The sequence below is a fragment of the Schistocerca nitens genome, chromosome 8 (assembly GCF_023898315.1).
Source record: "Schistocerca nitens isolate TAMUIC-IGC-003100 chromosome 8, iqSchNite1.1, whole genome shotgun sequence".
Lineage (NCBI taxonomy): Eukaryota > Metazoa > Arthropoda > Insecta > Orthoptera > Acrididae > Schistocerca > Schistocerca nitens.
In genome coordinates, this window is record NC_064621.1 from 90,212,357 (window position 1) to 90,227,079 (window position 14,723).

Genomic DNA, 14,723 nt, shown 5'->3' on the forward strand with positions numbered 1-14,723 from the left:
GTGCGTCGCTGCGGTCCGGTCCCAGGTCGACGGGCACGTGCACCTTCCGCCGACCACTGGCGACAACATCGATGTACTGTGGAGACCTCACGCCCCACGTGTTGAGCAATTCGGCGGTACGTCTACCCGGCCTGCCGCATGCCCACTATAAGCCCTCGCTCAAAGTCCGTCAACTGCACATACGGTTCACGTCCACGCTGTCGCGGCATGCTACCAGTGTTAAAGCCTGCGATGAAGCTCCGTATGCCACGGCAAACTGGCTGACACTGACGGCGGCGGTGCACAAATGCTGCGCAGCTAGCGCCATTCGACGGCCAACACCGCGGTTCCTGGTGTGTCCGCTGTGCCGTGCGTGTGATCATTGCTTGTACAGCCCTCTCGCAGTGTCCGGAGCAAGTATGGTGGGTCTGACACACCGGTGTCAATGTGTTCTTTTTTCCATTTCCAGGAGTGTAGGTGGTCGTCAGACAGTGGCGCACAAGTTCAAACATATCAGGTGCCACGCGTTCTTCTAGGATGTTCACAGTATCTGACACTGGGACATTTGTGAATAGGGATTTGACGTCGAAACTAACCATCAGATCTTGGTCCGTAACACGCATTTCCTTTAGGAGAGACACGAAGTGAGTGGAATCCTTAACGTAGGACTCGGTTTGATGCACTAGGTGTCGGTGCCTAGGTGCCAGTTCTTTCGCTAGGTAGTAGGTCGGCGAATTTATACTGTTTACTATGGGCCTTAAGGGGAAGTCGGTTTTGTGTACCTTCGGTACACCATATATCCTTGGTGCCTGTGTCACTTGCGGGATGAATCTTCTGGCCTTGTCGAAGTTGATTCTAGAGTGCTTGAGCAGTGCCTGCGTCGTTTTGATTACCTTGGCCGTCGGATCTCCCTGAAGTTTCTTGTAGATAGGTTCTGCGAGAATATCTTCCATTCGTTTGTTGTAATCAGTTGTGTCCAAGACTACAGTGGCGTTGCCCTTATCTGCCTGTACCACTACTAAGTGGGGGTTGTCCCTGAGTTCCTTGATGGCATGGTATTCCTCAGCGTTGATGTTTTGCTTCGGTGGCTTTGCTTTATTCAGAACTCTGACCGTTTCCTGCCGGATCTTCTCCGCCTCGGCCTGTGGCAGATGACGTACCGAAGCCTCTACGGATTCTATGATATCTTCTTTTGGAACTCGCTTAGGTGCGACTGCGAAATTCATCCCCTTGGCCAAAATTGCTGTGGTTGCTTCGCTCAAGGTGTGGCTGGAGAGGTTGACCACTGTCCGTCGCCTGTCCAGCGTCAATGTTTCGTCCGTGGCTTTCTGTTGTAGTTTGTCGTACTTTCTCATCTGGCGGTTAGTAATACTATTGCTGGTCCTTGATGCTTGCTGAAAGGTTAACCTGTCGACTTTATCCCAGTCTTCCATCTGAAGTTTTCCGGCCAGAAATAGATGCAGATCACACAAATTCCTGTTGTGAGCATCGAGACTTAGCAGTTAACGTAAGGCCCTGATGAAGGCTAGCTGCAACGCTGGCCCAAACGTTGGCGCATTTTAAATTATGACGATGCGGTCTGATACCCTGAAGAATTTTATTGAACAATTCCGGTTAGTTAACTCTGTTGTTTATCATATTTTTACTTATAATACAATGCAAATCGCAATCAATGATAATTATTGCAAGCAGTTTCAACGACCTTGTCGTTAGACAATTCTCATTTTGAGAAAAATTGACCTTGACTTCTTCACAAAGCTGTGCCAGCGGACTAAAACGGAGGAGCAGTGGACACAAAGTCGTCAACACGTGAAGTAAGATTTCTCTCATGATGATTCATCGAATTCGGTTTTAAAATGTAGTATTCCTCTCATGGATTTGAACTTATAGTAGGATGTACTGCAGGCAAACGAGCCTGATTTGTGTCCGCAGCAACTCTGTTCGGCAAGCTGGATTACGTTTGCCCGCTCTCTCTTGCCACCTATGAGCAGATCTCATCCACTCACGCTTCCCTGCTGCTCCACCTCTATGCGCGAAAGTGCCAGCCTACGAGACGCGGGCTACAGTTAGCTATTACTATAGGAGAGCAGTTTATTATTGACAGTTTGACACAGATACAGTAAAGATAAAGCTGTACCGAAGGAATATAATAATGTGACAATAGAACTGTGTTACTCGGTTTGAATTAGAGGGCGGCAACACACGTATCTAATTGTCTGGCTACTATTACAACGTTTTGAGGAGATTACCTAAATCATGGGTCACGGGCAGGATACGACTGGGGGGGCGGAGGACTGTGATGTTCATCCCTGGCACCCATGTAGCCAAAGACTATTAAATTAATCTCTTATTTTACACGTCACAAGAAACTAAGTTTGAATGCCACATTGCTTGGCTTTCTGTGCTATCAACGGGTCACCACACCGGTAACTTTACAATCATTTCAAAAATAATATAACATTCTGATAATTCCAGATGTTTTATACAATAATCACAGCTCAAGCACCATGGACAGAATATAACCCAAGGCAAAAAAAAAAAAAAGAAAAAGAGAAAAAGACGCAACACGAAGGAATTATCCGAATAGGAGATTCATGTACAGAGAAACAAAAGATTACAATTCCAGAAATTCCGCCTGCTTAGCTGTGTGGTAACGTGTTTCCCTCCCATGCACTGGGCCCGGGTTATATTTCCGGCCGGGTTGGAGATTTTCTCCCTTGGTGACTGGGTGTTGTGTTGTGCTCATCATCATTTCATCCTCATCATCGGCCGCAAGTCGCCCAATGTGGCGCAGACTGGAGTAAGACTTGCACTTGGCGGCCGAACCCGAATGGGACATCCCAGCCAACAATATCATACGATCCTTCCATTTCAATTCTAGAAAAACTGAATGTCTTATCTAGTATGAATAGCTTCACAAACTGAGCAAGTCAATAACGTGTTCGTACACGTCTGGCCCATACGCATGCAGTTATATAGCTTGTTATTCAAATGGTTCACATGGCACTGAGCACTATGCGACTTAACTTCTGAGGTCATCAGTCGCCTAGAATGTAGAACTAATTAAACCTAACTAACCTAAGGACATCACACACATCCATGCCGGAGGCAGGATTCGAACCTGCGACCGTAGCGGGCACTCGGCTCCCGACTGTACCGCCTAGAGCCGCACGGCCACTCCGGCCGGCGGCTTCTTATTGGCTGACAGTGTTGTTCGATCCTCTCCTGAGGGGCATCGTGCCAGATTCTTCCCAACTGGCGTGTTAGATCTTCAAAATCTCGACCTGGTGGGAGATCCCTGCCCGTAAGGCTCCAAGCGGTATCAATTGGGAAGAGATCCAGTGACCTTGCTGACCACTGTAGGGGTTGGCAAGCATGAAGACGAGCGGTAGAAACTCACGCCATTTGCGGGCAGACATTGGTGTTCATTGGTCATCGGGGCCTGAAATCGCATTGACTGGAGCAGAACATTTTTCAGTGATGACTCCCGCTTCCAACTGAGCCCCAGCGACCAGCGAAGACCTGTCTGGACACGCCAGACACGGCGATGGGATACCAACCTGAAAGTAAGCCACCATGCGGCTCGACTATTTCATTTCAGAACAGGTAGCCCTTTGATTGCCATCAGCGGCACTCTTACAGCATAGAGCTACGACGACGATTGTCTACACCCCGTTTTGTTTCCCTCCATGGCAAGCCGTCTTGGCTTACATTGCAGAAAGATAATGCCCGTCTGCACATGAAGAGAGTTTCTACTATTTCTCTTCGTGATTTCCTAAGCCTACCTTGCCCATCAAGGTCGCATGATCTCTCCCCAATACAGAACGTTTGGAGCACTGTGTTAGGCCCTCCAACCAGGACGGGATTTTGACAACCTAACGCCTCAATTGGACAGAATTTGGCACGATAACCTTCAGGAAGACATCTAACAAACGTATCAATCAGTACCGAGTTCACAATAACCGACACGTTATTGACTTGCTTTGTTTGTGAAGTTCTTCTTCTTCAATAAATTAATAAGTTTTTCTGAAATTATAATCATTTGCTTGTACATATATGTCACACCTGCCGATTTCTGTCTGAATCGGATAGTGCGTCCGTGGTGCGTCTTTTCTCTTTCTCTCTCTCTCTCTATCTCTCTCTCTCTCTCTCTGCTCCTTTTTTTTTTCGTCTTAGAGCTATGACGCTTTGGCAAGTATGACATACGATATTTGAATTTTAGTGTGATTAATCATACAGAAATAGCGTTGAGGTCTGAAAAAATTTATTATTATAGCTTGTTATGCGGATTCTTATTGCCATTATAAATAATATTTTTCAAATTATTTTTACCTTCTATTGTATTTTAATCCTCAACAGCATATCTCCAGTCATTTTTCCAATTCTTTTTAGCTTCTAAAATATCTGATTGTGATTTTTCGACAGCGCTGGTCAGGCAACGTCAGCTGAGACTTTGTGTCCTGTTTCATATCATGCTACAGCTGTTCCCTTAATTTTATTAGTCCTGCTTGTTTCTTGCAGTAGTGGTGAAACAAATAGCTGCCAGTTCCAGCCGTACACTTTATAGTTTTGCAGCCAAGCCTAGCGTTAGACGGCTGTCTGCCGCTACCCATTGGTTCACCTGCTGCGATAGAGGCAGCCGCCGTTACTCCGTGCCCGCACATATCTCACCAAAGATGGTGGCTGCAGTTGTCAGTCGTCTACTCTCAAAGCTTAGCGCGACTACTCCTCGGAAAAATTTGGGCGCTCTTCTGACACTGGTTGGCCATCTCTGTCATCTTACAGAGTGGTGCAAGGATTTCTGTAAGTACACACGTCTCAGGCTCGGGATCATTCATCATCTATAATACGTAATAAATAGTGTAGCCTCGCATTCGGTACGAGTAGAGTTCAAATTTCTCTCGCTCTCCCTGATTGACGAACTTTTCTTTTCCTTGTTATCAGTCCTGTCTGCCCAGTTTCATGTGACCTGCAACGAGTTCCTCTCCGAGTCACACTTCCGCACAATTTTCTGAAGTATTTGTTAGATGTACATTGTAAGACTCAAAAACCGGTGCATATGATGTACATATAGAGACAAATTAATGACTACAGTTTCAGAAAAATTGGATGATTTATTCAAGCGGGAAATCTTCACAAATTGAGCAAGTCGGCAAGGTGTTGTTGAACCCATGGCCCTTATGCAAGGAATTATTCGGCTTGGCATTGATTGACAGAGTTGTTGGAAGTCCTCCTGAGGGATACCGTGGGAATTTTGTTCAATTGCTGAGTTAGTGAAAATCCCGAGCTGGCAGGATGGCTATGCCCATAACGCCCATAACGTTCTAATTTCTGGAAAGAAAGAGTACTTGTGAAGAATTTTGGTTTTTCACTTATGATCCAAAAACTAAGTGCCAATCCATGCAATGGAATTGATCAGCTTCTCTGAGAACGAAGAATCGTCGAATGAGCGAATCAAAATTCAGAGCATTGAACACTGTTTTTTTTCTACATTAATGGTACTGTTAGCTTCACTGGATTCATCAAGGTGAAACTGTTAATCAGCATTACTACCTTGAGATTCTTATCAATTCCGTCAGAAAATGAAAACAAGACGACCCAAATCGAGGAAGAACAAGTCAGGGGTTCTGCACAAGACAACACACCGGATCATACCTCGTGGTCTGTGTAGAGGTTTCTAGCGACGTACACTTAGACCAAGCAGCTTATTTGCCTGACCTTGTACCAAGTGATTTTTATGTGTTCCCCAAGGTCAAATACGCATTAACAGGAACAATACTTCAATCAGTTGAAACAGTGAAAAAGGACCACGGAGGTGGAATTCCAGCTCTGTTTCCATCAATGGGAAATCCACATGGAGAGCTGTAGGGGTGAAGGAAGGGAGTAAATTGAGGATGTTTTTGAAAGAAAATGTGTTATAGCACCAGTCTTCTTATTTTCTAACCATGACTCGTAAGTATATAAGCCTCTCCGTCTCGGCGTCAGAGACACGTATTCTTAAGGTGGCACTATTTCGTTTGTGCACATGAACCCCTACGTAATGCTTTCTAGAAACCATTGCCTTCATTCACACTCCCAATAATTTAACATGGTCGACTTCACCCGAATGTCGGATCAGCTCAAGACAGTAAAATTGCTCATTTTCAATTGTGTATCAACTACTGTTTGTATTGCATTTTGTTGTAATTGGGCGTTGGTCTGTTCTGTGGTTTGACTATTACATGTATCGTTTTCGAGTTCCACTTATTCTACAGTGACAGATGTGTCATCCGCAAGGAGAAAAACTTTTCTGCCATCATCTTTTATTGTGGCTGATAATTCATTTATAACAAAAAAGTAATCGCCTATAACAGAACAATGTGGCGCCCCCATTTTCGTGTCTCTAGTCAGTTTCAAATCTTTCTCTTGATGCTGGAGTACAACATTTTGGAAAGTTGGAAATTTGTGGTAAGGTCTTATTGGACCAAACTGCTGAGGTCATCGGTCACTAAGCCTACACACTATTTAATCTAACTGAAACTAACTTACCATATGGAGAACACACACACCCATGCCCGAGGGAGGACCCGAACCTCTGACGTGGGGAGCGGCATGGACTAACATTTTGGTTTTTGCTTTCCAGTGAACCATTGTTGAGCTTATGTCCCCAATCCAGTCATGTTCCAAGTAATGGAAATTTATTGCGGGGACCACACAATCAAATGCTTTTCCTAAATCGAAAAAGTCTACTCTCCTCAACTGCTGGTACTCATCTACTAAGTAAACAAGTTTTACTTTCTGTAGATATTCTTCTTAACGAGCAACTATAATGACCTGCACGCCTACTCTCGAGAAAACTGCTAGGTCACAAATCTTCGAGAACAGTGGTAGCAAGGAAATTAGCCGCGAATTCTCTGTATTAACTTTTTCCATCCTCTTATAAAACTATTTCAATATCGACAAGTCGAGAGGGAGTGGAAGAGCTTGATAGCCTAAAATGTCTTTCGGTGTCACGTTAGAGCTTCGCGTGTCATATTGAAGGTCACTCGTCAAACGGCATGGTCACACAAGGGTGGGGATGGGACAGAAAAGGGGAGATCGTCCAATATGAATCAAGCTCCCTCTCACCCCCACCCACAATCCCAGTTTGCCCTCATCAAATGGGTTCGTTCGAACTCCCTGCTCTGTCATGAACGGACCTGTCGTTAAATTTTTGTAGCATTTTATTATTTGAAAATAACTGAGTCAGCGGGATGGAGGCGTAACATAGAGCATCGATACCGATACCCCTGTCGCACCTAGACTACCTGCTGTCGGTGCGCAAGTTTGCGAAGACGTCTGGGGCGTCGCACATAAATTGAATCAGCACACGTTTTAATTCCTTGGAGTCCACGGAACATCATTCCAGTTCACACGTAATTATGCAGAATGTACATAATGTGTGGGAACACTTTCATTTATTTATTGCACAAGAGCAAAACATTGTAAAGATATCATACACATGTCATTTTGAAGAGAAACGCTGAAAGATTTTTTTTCATATAAACCTCCACAGTGTAGTTAGGTAATTTTCCGGTAGTCAGCGCTATCGGCCGTGCTACAGAAGGGGACAGCAGTTTCACGAAATGGCCTCCCCGATCACCACATCTCACTCCGTGTGTTTCTTTTCTGTGGGAACACATTAAAGATCTGGTGTACGTATCGCCTCTCCCACGTGATGTAGCAGATCTCCAGGAGAGAATACAGGAAGCGACTACGGCAGACGACGATGCCATGCTGGGACGGGTATGGCAAGAACTCGATCACCGTACTGACATCTGCCGGGTCACTCACGGTTCGCATATCGAATGTTTGTTGAAAAGCTTTCAGAGTTTCTCTTCAAAATGCAATAATTATGACATCTGTACAAAGTTTAGTTCTTATACAATAAATGATAGAAAGTGTTCCCGGACTTTATGTACAGCCTGTATATACATACATCAAAAAAAGGTTTTGAATCAGCCCGGTTTCCAGAACTAATGAAGACAGAAGTTGACTGTGGATATTGAATCACAGAAACAGTCCCTTTGACTGTTCAGAGATGTCACTAAACCCGCCCAAAGATGTACACAACCACGCAGGAGAATCACCTATTAGTCGGAGGAGATACGACAGTCGATCAGTTCCAGTCATTCCACCAGGAAGGAGATACACGGCTCGTGGTCTGTAGTTCAACCACGTGTAGTCGGCCAATAACGCGGTTCAGTTGCGTCCGCATTGTTACTTTGTGCCAGGAACAGCTCCCAAGTGTCTAGGCGTCTCGAACTGAACCAAAGCGATGTTGTTCGGACGTTCAGGAGATACAGAGAGACAGGAACTGTCGATGACACGCCTCCCTCAGGCCGCCCAAGGGCTACTTCTGCAGTGGATGACGGCGACCTACGTATTATGGTTCGGAGGAACCCTGACAGCAACGCCACCATGTTGAATAATGCTTTTCGCGCAGCCACAGGACGTCGTGTTATGACAAACTGTGCGCAACTCCACTCCCGACGTCCACGACGAAGTCCATCTTTGCAAACACGACAGCATGCAGCGCGGTACAGAGGGGCCCAACAATATGACGAATGGACCGCTCGGGATTGGCATCACCTTCTCTTCACCGATGGGTGTCGCATATGCCTTCAACCAGACAATAATCGGAGACGTGTCTGGAGGCAACCCGTTCAGTTTCAACGCTTTAGACAGAGATTTCAGTGAGTGCAGCAAGGTGGATGTTCCTGCTTTTTTGGGGTAGCATTACGTGGGACCGACGTACGCCGCTGGTGGTCATGGAAGGCACCGAAGCGTCTGTACGATAATGAGTGCCATCCTCCTACCGACAGTGCAACCATAACGGCTACATATTGACGAGGCAATCGTTTCCATGGACGACAATTCGCGCCCCCATCATGCACATCTTGTGAATGACTTCCTTCAGGATAAGACAACGCTCGACTAGAGTGCCCAGCATGTTCTCCAGACATGAGTTAAATTCTGAAAATTAAGGAAATATACAAGGTGGTCCATTGATCCTGACCGGGCCAAATATCTCACGAAATAAACGCCAAACGTTAAAACCACAAAAAACGAAACGTCTAGGTTGAAGGGGGAAACAAGATGGCGCTATCGTTGGCCCGCTAGATGGCGCTGCCATAGGTCTAACGGATATCAACGGCGTTTTTTTTTTTTAAATAGGAACCCCCATTTTTTATTACATATTCGTGTAGTACGTAAAGAAATATGAATGTTTTAGTTGGACCACTTTTTTCGGTTTGTGACAGACAGCGCTGTAATAGTCCCAAAGATATGGCTCACTATATTAGACGAACAGTTGCTAACAGGTAGGTCCCATAAATTAAAATACAGAACATAGGTACGAGATTCAGGGAGAGCATAAGGAAACAATTGACAGCAATGGGGGAAAGAAATAGAGTAGAAGAAGAATGGGTAGCTTAGAGAGACGAGGTAGTGAAGGCAGCAGAGGATGTAGTAGGTGAAAAGATGAGGGCTAGTAGAAATCATTGGGTAGCAGAAGAGATATTGAATCTAATTGATGAAAGGAGGAAATATAAAAATGCAGTAAATGAAGCAGGCAAAAAGGAATACAAACGTTTCAAAAATGAGATCGACAGTAAGTCCAAAATGGCTAAGCAGAGATGGCTAGAGGACAAATGTAAGGATGTAGAGGCTTATCTCACTAGGGGTAAGATAGATACTGCCTACAGGAAAATTAGAGAGACCTTTGGAGAAAAGAGAACCACTTGTATGAATATCAAGAGCTCAGATGGAAATCCAGTTCTAAGCAAAGAAGGGAAAGCAGAAAGGTGGAAGGAGTATATAGAGGGTCTATACAAGGGCAATGTACTTGAGGACAATATTATGGAAATGGATGAGGATGTAGATGAAGATGAAATGGGAGATATGATACTGCGTGAAGAGTTGGACAGAGCACTGAAAGATCCGAGTCGAAACAAGGCCCCGGGAGTAGATACCATTCCATTAGAACTACTGATAGCCTTGGGAGAGCCAGTCCCGACAAAACTCTACCATCTGGTGAGCAAGATGTATGAGACGGGCGAAGTACCCTCAGACTTCAAGAAGAATATAATAATTCCAATCCCAAAGAAAGCAGGTGCTGACAGATGTGAAAATTACCGAACAATCAATTTAATAAGTCACGGATGCAAAATACTAACGTGAATTCTTTACAGACGAATGGAAAAACTGCTAGAAGCCGACCTCGGGGAAGATCAGTTTGGATTCCGCAGAAATATTGGAACTCGTGAGGCAATACTGACCCTACGACTTATCTTAGAAGCTAGATTAAGGAAAGGCAAACCTACATTTCTAGCATCTGTAGACTTAGAGAAGGCTTTTGACAATGTTGACTGGAATACACTCTTTAAAATTGTAAAGGTGGCAGGGGCAAAATACAAGGAGTGAAAGGCTATTTACAATTTGTACAGAAACCAGATGGCAGTTATAAGAGTCGAGGGGCATTAAAGGGAAGCAGTAGTTGGGAAGGGAGTGAGACAGGGTTGTAGCCTATCCCCGATGTTATTCAATCAACATATTGAACAAGCAGTGTAGGAAACAAAAGAAAAATTCGGAGTAGGTATTAAAATCGAAGGAGAAGAAATGAAAACTTTGAGGTTTGCCGATAACATTCGAAAGGCAGTTTGAACGGAATGGACAATGTCATGAAAGGAGGGTATAAGATGAACACCAACAAAAGCAAAACCAGGATAATGGAATGAAGCCGAATGAAATCGAGTGATACTGCAGGAATTAGATTAGGAAATGAGACACTTAAAGTAGTAAAGGAGTTTTGCTATCTGGGGAGCAAAATAACTGATGATGGTCGAAGTAGAGGATATCAAATGTAGACTGGCAATGGCAACGAAAGCATGTCTGAAGAAGAGAAATTTGTTAACATCGAGTATAGATTTAAGTGTGAGGAAGTCGTTTTTTTTATGGAGTGTAGTCATGTATGGAAGTGAAACATGGACGATAACTAGTTTGGACAAGAAGAGAATGTAAGCTTTCGAAATGTGATGCTACAGAAGAATGCTAAAGATTTGATGGGTAGATCATATAACTAATGAGGAGGTATTGAACAGGATTGGGGAGAAGAGAAGTTTGTGGCACAACTTGACTAGAAGAAGGGATCGGTTGGTAGGACATGTTCTGAGGCATCAAGGGATCACCAATTTAGTGTTGGAGGGCAGTGTGCAGGGTAAAAATCGTAGAGGGAGACCAAGATATGAAAACACTAAACAAATTCAGAGGGATTAGGTTCCAGTAGGTACTGGGAGATGAAGAAGCTTGTACAGGATAGAGTAGCATGGAGAGCTGCATCAAACCAGTCTCAGGACTGAAGACCACAACAACAACAACAACAGGTACGTTTGAACTTTTTATTTCGTTGTTTCAATGTGATACATGTTCCTTTGTGAACTTATAATTTCTGACAACAAGAAAATGGTTCAAATGGCTCTGAGCACTGTGCGACTTAACTTCTGAGGTCATCAGTCGCCTAGAACTTAGAACTAATTGAACCTAACTAACCTAAGGACATCACACACATCAATGCCCAAGGCAGGATTCAGACCTGTGACCGTAGCGGTCGCTCGGTTCCCGACTGTAGCGCCTAGAACCGCACGGCCACACCGTCCGGCTTTCTGAGAACGCATGCTGTTACAGCGTAGTTGCCTGTAAATACCACATTATGCGATAAATGCTCAGAATGATGTCCGCCAACCTCAATGCATTTGGCAATACGTGTAATGGCATTCCTCTCAACAGCGAGTAGTTCGCCGTCGGTAATGTTCGCACATGCATTGACAATGCGCTGACGCATGTTTCCAGGCGTTGTCGGTGGATCACGATAGCAAATATCCTTCAACTTTCCGCACAGAACGAAATCCTGGGACGTCAGATCCGGTGAACGTGCGAGCCGTGGTACGGTGCTCTGACGAGCAATCCACGTATCATGAAATATGCTATTCAACCGCACGCGAGCTATGTGCCGGACATCCATCATGTTGGAAGTACATCGCCATTCTGTCTTGCAGTGAAAAATCTTGTAGTAACATCGGTAGAACATTACGTAGGAAATCAGCATACGTTGCACCGTTTAGATTGCCATCGATAAAATGGGGGCCAATTATCCTTCCTCCCATAATGCCGCACTATACATTAACCCGCCAAGGTCGCTGATGTTCCACTTGTAGCAGCCATCGTGGATTTTCCGTTGCCCAATGGTGCATGTTATGCCGGTTTACGTTACCACTGTTGGAGAATGGCGCTTCGTCGCTAAATAGAACGCGTGCAAAATCTCTGTCATCGACCCGTAATTTCTCTTGTGCCCAGTGGCATAACTGTACACTACGTTCAAAGTAGTCGCCATGCAATTCCTGGTGCATAGAAATGTGGTACCGAAGCAATCGATGTTGATGTAGCGTTCTGAACACCGAAGTTCTCGAGATTCCCGATTCTCGCGCAGTTTGTCTGCTACTGATGTGCGGATTATCCGCGACAGCAGCTATAACACCTACTTGGGCATCATCATTTGTTGCAGGTCGTGGTTGACGTTTCACATGTGGCTCAACACATCCTGTTTCCTTAAATAACGTAACTATCCGACGAACGGTCCAGACACTTGGATGATGTCGTCCAGGATACCGAGCAGCATACATAGCACACGCTTGTTGGGCATTTTGATCACAATAGCCATACACCAAAGCAATATCGACCTTTTCCTGCAATTGGGAAACGGTCCATTTTAACACAGGTAATGTATCACGAAGCAAATATGGTCCGTACTGGCGGAATATTACGTGATACCACGTACTTAAACGTTTCTGACTATTACAGCGCCATCTATCACAAAGCGAGAAAAGTGGTCGAACTAAAACATTCATATTTCTTTACGTACTAGGCGAATATGTAGAAAAAAATATGGGTTCCTGTTTAGAAGAGCGCAGTCAATATCCTTTTGACTTATGGCAGCGCCATGTAGCGAGCCAACCATCGCGCCATCTGGTTTCCCCCTTCAAGCTAGACTAGTTCCGTTCTTTGTAGTTTTTTCGTTTGACGCTTATTTCGTGAGATATTTGGCCCGGTCACGATCAATGGACCACCCTGTATATATTCCAACAATCGGTAAAACAATACATTAAGTTTGAAAACTTCGTTTTTGCAACACTAACGGCAGAAGGTCCATAATAATTTGTAAAATGATACACAGGACACAAAATCCCGTCTGAGGCCTGAGATCATTTTTATGTTAATAATTGGCAACCATTGCTGTACAATCGCATTAAAGTCACGACATGCTCAATTGACTCTTATTAGAACATGTGAACATCTCATGACTTTATTGTGATTGAACAGCATTGGTTGCTAATTATTAACTTGTAAAATCTTTCGGAGCAAATTACAATAACCTTTCAAGAGCAGAAGGCGATAATGTTTGGACCTGAAGTAAACTCTAACCACATGTTTCCGGGGCTGAAGACCCACAACAAACTTTGCCAAATTAAATATATAAAATACAGTTAAATTACAACAACATTAAGACTCCCAAAATAATAATTAAGAGAACGGTGCTCAGTAGTCTCCTGTGGATCGGTCTGCCCTTGTTCAATTAGGCGAGAAAGGTGTTGAGTCCAACTACAATTAGTGCGAACCCAACCAAGGGACCTACCGACCAACCGATTGCTTGCCACGACAGAGTACATGAGAACTCAAGCACAAAAGGTTACGAACGTGATAATCCACAATGATGTATGTATTAGTTGTCAAAATTGCATACCATGTTGGACAGTGACAACAGGTGAGGAAAGAACGCTGTCTGAAATTACGAAGGGAACCGGAACACTAACGACCAGAAGGCAGAAAATTGCGCTGGTACTATTGAATTTAAGATACAATAATATAGTTAACTTCACCCAAAACAACACTGCCTGAATTTACGTCAGTGGCCAGGGCAGGTAACCAGAACACTAACAGCCAAAAGGCAGAAAATTCCGCTGGTGCACTCGAACTGTAGTCAACCAATATAATTAATTGCACCGCAAGGCGGCTAAATTTCATTAATAGAAACGCTCTGTGTTGCTCACAGGAAAACCTCCCCAACAGCAAACCACCGAAACGAACCACCACGACATGAATGGTCGTGGCTTGGGTAGTTGATATCATTAATCAATTTTAACATCCTGGGTCGGTGAACCACGAAGCTCGTAGCGATCGGACAGCCACACACACGCTCCGAGACTGCGCAATGACCGGCAGCGGACCCAGCCGACTGCACCGCGGGGACCACCTCAGAATGCCGACATCATCTAAAATAGTCGTCAGTCGACATAACGCCAACGGCACACACAACCTGGCAAACACTGCACGAAGACCTGCACGGTACTCAACAGTAACTAAGCAGGCACGAAGACACATCGGGAGTCGATGCACGCACACACAGTCGATAAATGAACGATCGGCGAGCCAAAACGCGTCGTCCGGCAGGGCGACCGACCGACGATCCAGCAAGGCCGTGGCCCGGCTCAAGTGTTGCGTGGCGGCAATGGTCGGGCGAGCCATGTCGGCGCAGACCTCACTGCTGCTCCAACCCGACTGCACTAGTGCCGCATTGCGACTCTCCGACTGACAGGTCCGGACTGCGCTCGAGACGCGTTCCAACTGACTGGGAGCCCGAACTCGCTACCCGAGCTTGCGACCCGAACTGC